The 10,482-nt window shown below is 31.6% G+C and overlaps 2 non-coding genes across 2 annotated transcripts; both read right to left on the reverse strand.

Annotated features, from left to right (window-relative positions):
- Positions 1–2,056: 2,056 nt before the first annotated feature.
- TRNAT-AGU (transfer RNA threonine (anticodon AGU)) lies at positions 2,057–2,130 on the reverse strand. The gene has a single exon. It is a non-coding gene; the product is annotated as a tRNA-Thr (tRNA).
- Positions 2,131–8,984: 6,854 nt separating this feature from the next.
- On the reverse strand, positions 8,985–9,058 carry TRNAT-AGU (transfer RNA threonine (anticodon AGU)). Its single transcript has one exon. It is a non-coding gene; the product is annotated as a tRNA-Thr (tRNA).
- Between the last annotated feature and the right edge of the window lie 1,424 nt (positions 9,059–10,482).

Here is a 10,482-nt window from a genome sequence, read left to right on the forward strand (position 1 = left end):
GGTGAGTTGGTAAAATATACCAAACTCAGTTCCACCAACATTTAAAGTTGGTAGACCAAACAATGAGTTGATATCTTATACCAACTCAACTCAACTCATATTGGTGAGCCAAACACCTCCTCAAGATTCATATCATGTCACCTATGGTCCTCTTGGTGAAATGTAAGTCTCTACTATTAACGGTATTATATAATGAGACTATTCATTTTGTGGACCGATCTTATACAAATCCTTTTATATAGAACACTCCTGTTCACATGTCCCTATATGAATGATAAGGATAAGATCATTTGTAGAACTTTACAACAATTGTAACATCTACAAAACGGGTCGTATTCATAGTGTCACCAGGATAAGGTACCCAACCTTATCCATCTATAATAGACCATTTAGGTTATCACTTAAACACAATCCACCTGTATGTCTCTACATACATGTTTAAGCTATAGAAGATAACCTTGGATATTGATTTATTGGTTTTGTAGGTTAATGCTACTAAATATTGAATAAAAAATCTAGGTTTTATTAAATAGATAAACGTTTTGTACAATACAATTACAAACTACAGTACTCACAAGATTTAGGGCATCAACCTCAATATTCCAAACATAAATATAAGAAATTTGAACACTTGAACAATCAATTCCATTGAAGTTATATTTGAATGGGAAAGAATCAATTCGAAAACAACTTATATTAACATGCTAGTATCATACGTAAAACTATATCATTAAATCATAAAAAACAAGATGAATAAAAATAAAGGTCAAAGTGGTGTTTTTTTTAGTTAAAAAATCTCCATAGGCATTTTAAAGTTTCATGGAAAAAAGCTTTAACGACCAAAATAAATATTTTAAAAGTTTAGAGGCAAGAACCAACTTTTGAAAACGGTTTTTTTTTCATGTTTCAAAATTTCCTAACATTTTTAAAGTTGAAAAAAAAAAAACTCAATTTGAAACAAAACAAACTCGTTTTTTGAAAACTAGAAACAAAAATTTATTTGTTATCAAATAAACCCTTAAAAATCGAAATAAAATAAACTTGAAAGTTGGGATAAAAATGAGGTTTTAACTGAACGTGAGTTGATAAAAAATAGAAAATTCTTTCCTTGTGAGTTTGTAAGAGTCGAAGTGGCTATTTATTTTTTATTTTATTTGAAAAAATATGCTCTTGTTGATGCCAAATTTTGGCCAAAGGAGAATGCACTTGACCTTTACATAGTAACAATAGTAAATTTGTATTTTAGGGAAGAATGTGTCCTGCAATATGAAAAGAACTTCACACAAAGTGGTGCTTGCCACACAGGCTTCGATGCATAAGTCAGAAAATGAATATGTGTAGCAAGTAGAGAATTCCAACATTAGAATGTACTTACTTCCTTTGGAGCTACCTTGATGTTTTTATAGGAGTACATGTCCTACAACCCTTCCCCTTAGGGTTTCCTAGTTGCTTTAGGTTTTCCTTTTAACTTCTTCGGCTTGGCCCTACGAGGGTCATGTCGTGTATGGAAATTTGTTGGGGTTGGCCCTAGACCGGGCACTTTACTTTGCTTACAATTGTCAGTTGATCAGGGGTATGCGTGAGGCATATCCTATTAGGCATTTGGTGAGACTTGGCCTTAATCAAGGCCTCAACCAAGCATACTAGCTTGGGCCAAGGTCCATTTTGGTTCTAAGTTGTCACCCTTGACCCGAATCATTCTATCTTTTCGACTTTGTTGATCAAATTCTCGTCAAATATCGTTTGTGCCCTTCGGTCCAAAATCACCTATAACAGCTTTAAACACCAAAATAAACTTTTTAGTTTAGAAGGAAAGACTTGTTTTTGAATACATTTTTTTTCTTTGTTCTATTTTAAAAATTTCTTAATATTTTTAAATTTCGTTTTTAAAATTGGAAAAAAAGAAAACTTAATTGGAAATAAAACAAACTGGTTTTCTAAAAACTAGAAACCAAAACTTACTAGTCATCAAACAACCCCTTCAAAATAAAAACAAACTTGAAAATTGGGATAAAAATGGTGTTTTATCCGAAATGAGTTAATAAAAAATAGAAAACGCTTTCATTGAGAGTTGAACTCAAGACCTCCCACTTACTAAATAGGTGCTCTAACCAACTGAGCTATGAAAGCTTTGGATTTAAAATTTATGTTTAGATATTTTATTTTTTATTATAAAATTGACCAAATTACAATAATATAGTTAAACTTTGCTCTGTGTTTCAAAAGTACCCCTATTGTTTTGAAAGTTACAATATTATTCTCGACTTTGCATGAATGTTTTGAGATTATCATTAGAGTATAAAATCTTTAAATTGAGGCATTGAATAGTTGTTTAACTATTTGTTAATAACATTAGTATGTTCTTTTTTAAAACCAAAATAAAAGTAAAAACAATAAAAATAAGGAGGGGGAGGAGGAGGCTAAATTACATGAAGTACCCTATAACTTTGCATTTTGTTTCAAAAGTTTCACAAAAAACACTTAAACGTGTAAAAAAAAATATACATCCCATTAGTATATGGATGAGAACCGTTAGTATCTTATTTGAAATATACCCCTGAACATTCAAAAGTTGTATTAATATCCTTAACATCTAAAACAATTAGAAAAAGTCTTTTATAGTTAGAATATAGATAAAAAAAACCATTAATCTACACTACATCACCTCCCTCTTCAATTACTTCACTCTCATCTACTTCAATCTACGGTGTAAACAGTTCTCAAATTTTCATTGTTTCCCCTTCTTGATCCCCTTCTTCATCTTTACAATAGAAATCAATTTGAAAACAACTCAAGTTCTCTTCAAATGTCGTTCGTGCCCTTCGGTCCTAAATAACCTATAACATCTTTAAAGCCCAAAATAAACATTTTAAAAGTTTAGAAGCAAAGAACTTGTTTTTGAAAACGTTTTTTTTGTTCTATTTTCAAATTTTCTTAATATTTTTAAATAACTTTTTTTATAATTAGAAAAAAAAACTCAATTATTTTTTTATTATAAAATTGGCTAAATTACAAAAATACACTTAAACTCTGGTCTATGTTTCAAAAGTACCCCTATTGTTTTGAAAGTTACAACATTATCCTCGACTTTGCCTGAATGTTTTGAGATTATCATTAGAGTATAAAGTCTTTAAATTGAGGCACCGAACAAATGTTTAACTATTTGTTAATTACTTTATTGAGAGGTTACTTATTAAACAATTTATCAATTTTGTGTTTGTTGAAAGTTGAGTTTTGTATACAAAAGCAATAGTTGAGATTTTATTTTGTGCATGTACATGTGAAAGAGAATATTATTGTAATTTGTGAGGAGTGTTCATATGAAAGGTCATAGTTGAACATATGGAATTTTTAGTGAATATATTGAGTTGATAGATCTTAAATGTATAATGTTTGTTTAGTTGATGTAATTGTATTATTGGAATACAAGGAAAAAAACGAGAATATCGATTGGGCATTTAATTTGAAAAAGAAAAAGACATATATTTGACACATAAAAAACGTTAAAGAGTTATCATATATGACACGTAATTAATGTCAGGAATCAATAAACTTAACATACCACCAATGTCAAGTGTATTATCTTTTTTGACACAAAAATTGTATCAAGAAAAGAGATGTCCAAAAAATCCGCGGGTCGGGGAATCCCCGAATACACGGGGAATGGGGGAGGGAGTGGAAATTTTTTTCCCCATTTACAATTTGTGGTCGAGGACGGGGAATATATTCCTCGTCCCCGGCCCCGCCCTGTTTCCCCACCCCGCCCCGACTTTGTATATAAATTAATATATATATATATATATTCATATTAATATTGTAGACTTTATTAAGATAATTATGGATGTTTTAATTATTTAAGTTCAAGATTTTTATTACTTTAATTCTTTAGATGTTATAATATTTAAGTTAGTATACTCTAAATGTTGAATTTTAATTTTTACAAATTATGAGATTTTAGCATTTTAATTATATTTTTTAAATTGCATGTGTATTATTGTTTTAATTAGTTAAATTGATAATATTTCCTTTAAATGAAAATTTCATTGAAAATGTTTAAAGAATTGTAAAAAAAATATTTAATTGAAATTTAAAAAAAATGTTACATAAAAATAAAGGCGGGGAATTTTTTCCTGTGGAGAACCCGATCCCCGCGGTAAAATTTGCGGGGATAGAAAATGGAATAGGTGGAGGAGATGGGGACGGGGAAGGCTTCCCCGTCCTTGCCCCGCCCTATGGACATCTCTAATCAAGAAATATTTGTCTTGACGTTTTTTTTTGGAGTCAAACTATCATACTATATTTGACAGTCGAATATTCGACGCTTTTATAAGCGTCAAGTATACCCTTGACTTGACATTGGAAAAATGTCAAGTAATCCAATTTCTATAATAGTGAATTATGCAATTCTAAACGACGAAAGCATTAAATTACACATATAGAAAGGATACTCTCGAAGTTATCTAACAACATTGGGATTCTTATAATGGCTGAAATTGTTCACATGTTGAAATGAAGTTTGAAACACCCTAAAAAAAGATCATAACAAAAAATAGCAAAAAAAAAAAATCTCTAGTAAGAAAAAACGAATATCAAGAAATGCAAGAGGAATTTAGATAAAATTACAAAGCAATAAAGAATAAGCCTAAAACTCACTTAGGGGCGTTTGACGCACAAAGTTGAGTTGGCAATTATTATCTGATAAGTTAGATCATCTATGGAGCTAGATTGTCTTTGTTTGGGACGTAGAAATAACACTACTACAAAAACAGTGTTTCTTGATGTTATTTAAATGTCAAGAATCATTTTTCTTGATGTTTTAAGAAAGTTAGTGTCAAGAATGTCAATTTTCTTGACGTTTTAAAAACGACAAGAAAAGTGACACTTGACATTTAAAAAACATCAAGAAATACCGACATTGATATGTTTGAAATGTCAAGAATATGAACATTCTTGACAAGGAAAAAACATCAAGAAAATTTTAACTTGACAATGAAAAAAGTCAAGATATATCATACTTTGATCTAACAACCACATCTGGTATATATATGACATACATCATCAATCAAATAAACAATACACACATTTAAATCTTATATATCAACAAAATTTCCACCAATATCTCTTTATAAAAACTTCACTTATTTAATATTGTCAATATTACAACCTCATAAAGTATTTCTAAGTTAAAAGAATATGGAAAACCCCATATGAACAATTTCAAAAGTATACAAAACTATTAACCCCCATATGAACACATTTCCTATTGTACAATCAACAACCCCATCCCCTCTAAGAACAATTAAAAACAAATTACACCTATCAATCCTATATGAAGTAATCTTAGCCACATCTCGCTTACTATGCTCATGCCTCCACAAGAATAACGTAGCCTACCTCGAACTCGTCGCTTTGAGCACCTACATCAAATACCAAAACTGCAACATATATATTGAAACAACTTAAAATTACTAAACTTAAGCACCACAACCTAAAAAGTCCTAAAATTTAAAGAACAAGCAAGAGAGCCATTTTACCTTTGTCCTTTCCCATTTTACCCTCTTCCAAGTCAGATTCACCATTCTCAAAATGCTTCATCTCTACTTAGTACCTACATGAGAGCCAACAAGCAAAAATAATGATAATAAGATTTCACTTTCAATTCTTCTAAATTTGGAGAATCATCGGAGAACAAATCTCTATTTTCACTAATTCTTATTGAAAAATATTATAGGAAAAAATTTTAATTTTATCTTTTTTTTATAGGTTACATACTTTTCAACTGCACAATTATTTTTCATCTAAATACTTTTAACACTCATTTAATATGTGGATTCAATTAAATAAAATTATTTTTTTTTACAATTTTTATGTATAAATATTGCACTTAATGTAGACAAACTAGTATATTTTTTTACATAATCAACCACCCTACAACATACTTTAACAGTCATCAGCCTTATAATAGGCGAAAACCATTGTCAAAGTTTATTATCGAAGATGCTTTCACTGGAGTTTATAGTTGGAGGTGGTTGTCGAATCCTGAAGTTACTCACATGAAGATGGTTTTCAAATCCTGGAGTTGGTCAGGCGAAGGTGGTCGGCGAAGATGATTTTCCTGGAGATTATAGTCAAAGGTGGCCGTGGGAGCTCGAATTTGAATTGCATGAAGGTGGTATTAGAGTTCGTTGTTGGAGTTTGTCATCGGAGGTGGTTGAAGCCTCGAGTTGGTCATCGAAGTTGCTCGCTCAAAGATGGTCATTGAACGTGTTTTTCATTGGAGTTTGTAGTCGAAGGTGGTTGTCGGAGCCTACGAAGATGGTTGTCGAAGTTAGTCATCGGAGTTTCTTGTCGAAGCCTGGAATTGGTCATAGGAGTTGATAGCGCAAAGGTGGTTATTAGAGTTGAGTCACCAGAGGTGGTTGTCACAGCTCGGAATTGATTGTCGAAGTTGGTCGCTCAAAGGTTGTCAAAGCCTGGAGTTGGTCGCCGGAACTGTCGTCGGAGGTGGTTATCAAAGCCCAAATTTTATCATCGGAGTATTCATTGGAGGTGGTTGTCGGAGCCCGAATTTGGTCATCGAAGTTGTCATTGTAGGTGGTTAGCCTACGAAGATGGTTGTCGAAGTTAGTCATCGGAGTTTCTTGTCGAAGCCTGGAATTGGTCATAGGAGTTGATAGCGCAAAGGTGGTTATTAGAGTTGAGTCACCAGAGGTGGTTGTCACAGCTCGGAATTGATTGTCGAAGTTGGTCGCTCAAAGGTTGTCAAAGCCTGGAGTTGGTCGCCGGAACTGTCGTCGGAGGTGGTTATCAAAGCCCAAATTTTATCATCGGAGTATTCATTGGAGGTGGTTGTCGGAGCCCGAATTTGGTCATCGAAGTTGTCATTGTAGGTGGTTATTGGAGCCCGAAGTTGGTTCCCAAGGTGTGATAGAGGCCGATGGTGAAGCCATTGAAAACATTAGAAGAAAGGAGAATTAGGGTGATTGGGGTGAGGGGGAGTGAGTTGGTAAAATATACCAAACTCAGTTCCACCAACATTTAAAGTTGGTAGACCAAACAATGAGTTTATATATTATACTAACTCAACTCAACTCATATTGGTGAGCCAAACACCCCCTTAGGATTTAGATCATGTCACCTATGGTCCTCCTAGTGAAATGTAAGTTTTTACTATTAACGATATTATATAATGAGACTATTCATTTCGTGGACTGATCTTGTACAAATCCTTTTGTATAGAACACTCCTGCTCACATGTCCCTACATAAATGATTAGGATCAGATCATTTGTAGAACTTTACAACAATTGTAACATCTACAAAGTAGGTTGTATTCGTAGTGTCACCAGGATAAAGTACCCAGCCTTATCCATCTATTACAGACCATTCAGGTTATCACTTAAACATAATTCACCTGTATGTCTCTACATACATGTTTAAGCTATAAAATAGAACCTTGGATGTTTGTTTATTTTTTTTGTGGATTAATACTACTAAATGCGAATAAAATATCTAAGATTTTATTAAATAAATAAACATTTTGTATAGTACAATTACAAACTATAGGATTCACGAGATTTAGGGCATCAATCCCAATAGCCCAAACATAAATATAATAAATTTGAACACTTGAACAATCAATTCCATTGAAGTTATCTTTGAATGGGAAAGAACCAATTCAAAAATAACTTATATTAACATGTTAGTATCATACGTAAAACTATGTCATTAATTCGTTAAACAAGATGAATAAAAATAAAGGTCAAAGTGGTGTTTTTTTTAAAGATAAAAAACCTCCATAGGCATTTTAAAGTTTCATGGAAAAAAGGCTTTAACGACCAAAATAAACATTTTAAAAGTTTAGAGGCAAGAACCAACTTTTGAAAACGGTTTTTTTACATGTTTTCAAAATTTCTTAACATTTTTAAAATCTATTTTTGTTTTAAAAAAAAACTCAATTTGAAACAAAACAAACTCGTTTTTTGAAAACTAGAAACCAAAATTGGTTATCAAACAACCTTTAAAAACCAAAATAAAATAAACTTGAAAGTTGGGATAAAAATGAGGTTTTAACTGAACGTGAGTTTATCAAAAATAGAAAATGCTTTCATTGTGAGTTGGTAAGTGTCGAAATGGCTTTTTATTTTTATTTAATTTGGAAAAAAAAAAGCTTTTGTTGATGCCAAATTTGGACAAGGGAGAATGCACTTGACCTTTACGTGGTAACAACGGTAAATTTGTATTTTAAGGAAGAATGTGTCCTACAAGATGAAAAAAGTTGCACATTGGTATGGTACTTGTCACACAGGCTTCGATGCATAAGTCAGAAAGTGAATATGTGTAACAAGTAGAGAGTTCCAACATTAGAATGGACTTACTTCCTTTGGAGCTACCATGATGTTTTTATCGGTGTAGTTGACCTACAACCCTTCCATTTGGGTTTCCCAGTTGCCTTAGGTTTTCCTTTTAACTTCTTCAGCTTTGGCCTACGAGGGCTATGCCGTGTATGGCAATTTGCTGGGGTCGGCCTCAGCCTAGGCCGGAGACTTTACTTTGCTTACAACTGTCAGTTGGGCAGGGGCATGCGTGAGGCATGCCCTATTAGGCATTTGGTGAGACTTGGCCACAACCAAGACCTCAGCCCAAGCATACTAGCTTGAACCAAAGTACATTTTCGTTCTAAGCTGGCACTCTTGACCCAAATCATGCTATCTTCTCGACTTTTTTGCTCAAGTTTTCGTCAAATGTCATTCGTACCCTTAACGTTTTTTTTCTTTGTTCTATTTTCAAAATTTCTTGATATTTTTAAATAACTTTTTTAAAATTGAAAAAAAAAACTCAATTGGAAATGAAACAAACTCGTTTTCTAAAAACTAAAAACCAAAACTTACTAGTCATCGAACAACCCCTTCAAAATAAAAACAAACTTGAAAATTGGGAGAAAAATAGTGTTTTATCCGTAATGAGTTAATAAAAAATAGAAAATGCTTTCATTGAGAGTTGAACTCAAGACCTCCCGCTTACTAAACGGGTGCTCTAACCAACTGAGCTATGAAAGCTTTGGATTTAAAATTTATTTTTAGATATTATATTTTTTATTATAAAATTGACCAAATTACAATAATACAGTTAAACTTTGCTCTATGTTTCAAAAGTACCCCTATTGTTTTGAAAGTTACAACTTTATCCTCGACTTTGCATTAATGTTTTGAGATTATCATTAGAGTATAAAGTCTTTAAATAGAGGCATTGAAGAATTGTTTAACTATTTATTAATTATTTTGTTGAGAGGTCACTTATTAAACAATTTATCAATTTTGTGTTTGTTGGAAGTTGAGTTTTTTTATACAAAAGCAATAGTTGAGATTTTATTTTGTGCATGTATATGTGAAAGAGAAATATTGTTATAATTTGTGATGAGTGTTCATATGAAAGGTCATAGTTGAACATATGGAATTTTTAGTGAATATATTGAGTTGATAGATCTTAAATGTATAATGTTTATTTAATTGATGTAATTGTATTGTTGGAATACAAGGCAGAATATGAGAATATTGATTGAGGCATTTAATTTGAAAAAAAAAAGTCATATACTTGACACATAAAAAACGTCAAGAGTTATCATATATGACACGTAATCAATGTCAAGTATTAATAAACTTAACATACCACCAATGTCAAGTGTATTATCTTTCTTGACACAAAAATTTTATCAAGAAACATTTGCCTTGACTTTTTTTTTTGAGTCAAGCTATCACATTATATTTGACAGTCGAATACCCTTTACTTGACATTGAAAAAATGTCAAGTAATCCAATTTCTATAATAGTGAATTATGCAATTCTAAACGACGAAAGCATTAAATTACACATAGAAAGAATACTCTCGAAGTTGTCTAAGAACATTGGGATTCTTATAACGGCTGAAATTGTTCACATGTTGAAATGAAGTTTGAAACACCCTAAAAAAAGATCATAACAAAAAATAAGAAATAAAAAATCTCTAGTAAGATAGAACGAATATAAAAAAATGCAAGAGGAATTTAGATAAAATTACAAAGCAATAAAGAATAAGCCTAAAACTCACTTAGGGGCGTTTGACGCGTAAAGTTAAGTTGGTAATTATTATCTGATAAGTTAGATCATCTATGGAGCTAGATTGTCTTTGTTTGGGACGCAGAAATAGCACTACTACAAAAATAGTGTTTCTTGATGTTATTTAAATGTCAAGAATCATTTTTCTTGATGTTTTAAGAAAGTTAGTGTCAAGAATGGATCAATGTCGGTGTTTCTTGACGTTTTTTAAATGTCAAGTGTCACTTTTCTTGTCGTTTTTAAAATGTCAAGAAACACCGACATTGATATGTTTGAAATGTCAAGAATATGAACATTCTTGACAAGGAAAAAACATCAAGAAAATTTTAACTTGACAATGAAAAATGTCAAGATATATCATACTTTGATCTAACAACCACATCTAGTAT

The sequence above is a fragment of the Benincasa hispida genome, unplaced genomic scaffold (assembly GCF_027475165.1).
Source record: "Benincasa hispida cultivar pf3 unplaced genomic scaffold, pf3_genome.v1.1 HicScf1326, whole genome shotgun sequence".
Lineage (NCBI taxonomy): Eukaryota > Viridiplantae > Streptophyta > Magnoliopsida > Cucurbitales > Cucurbitaceae > Benincasa > Benincasa hispida.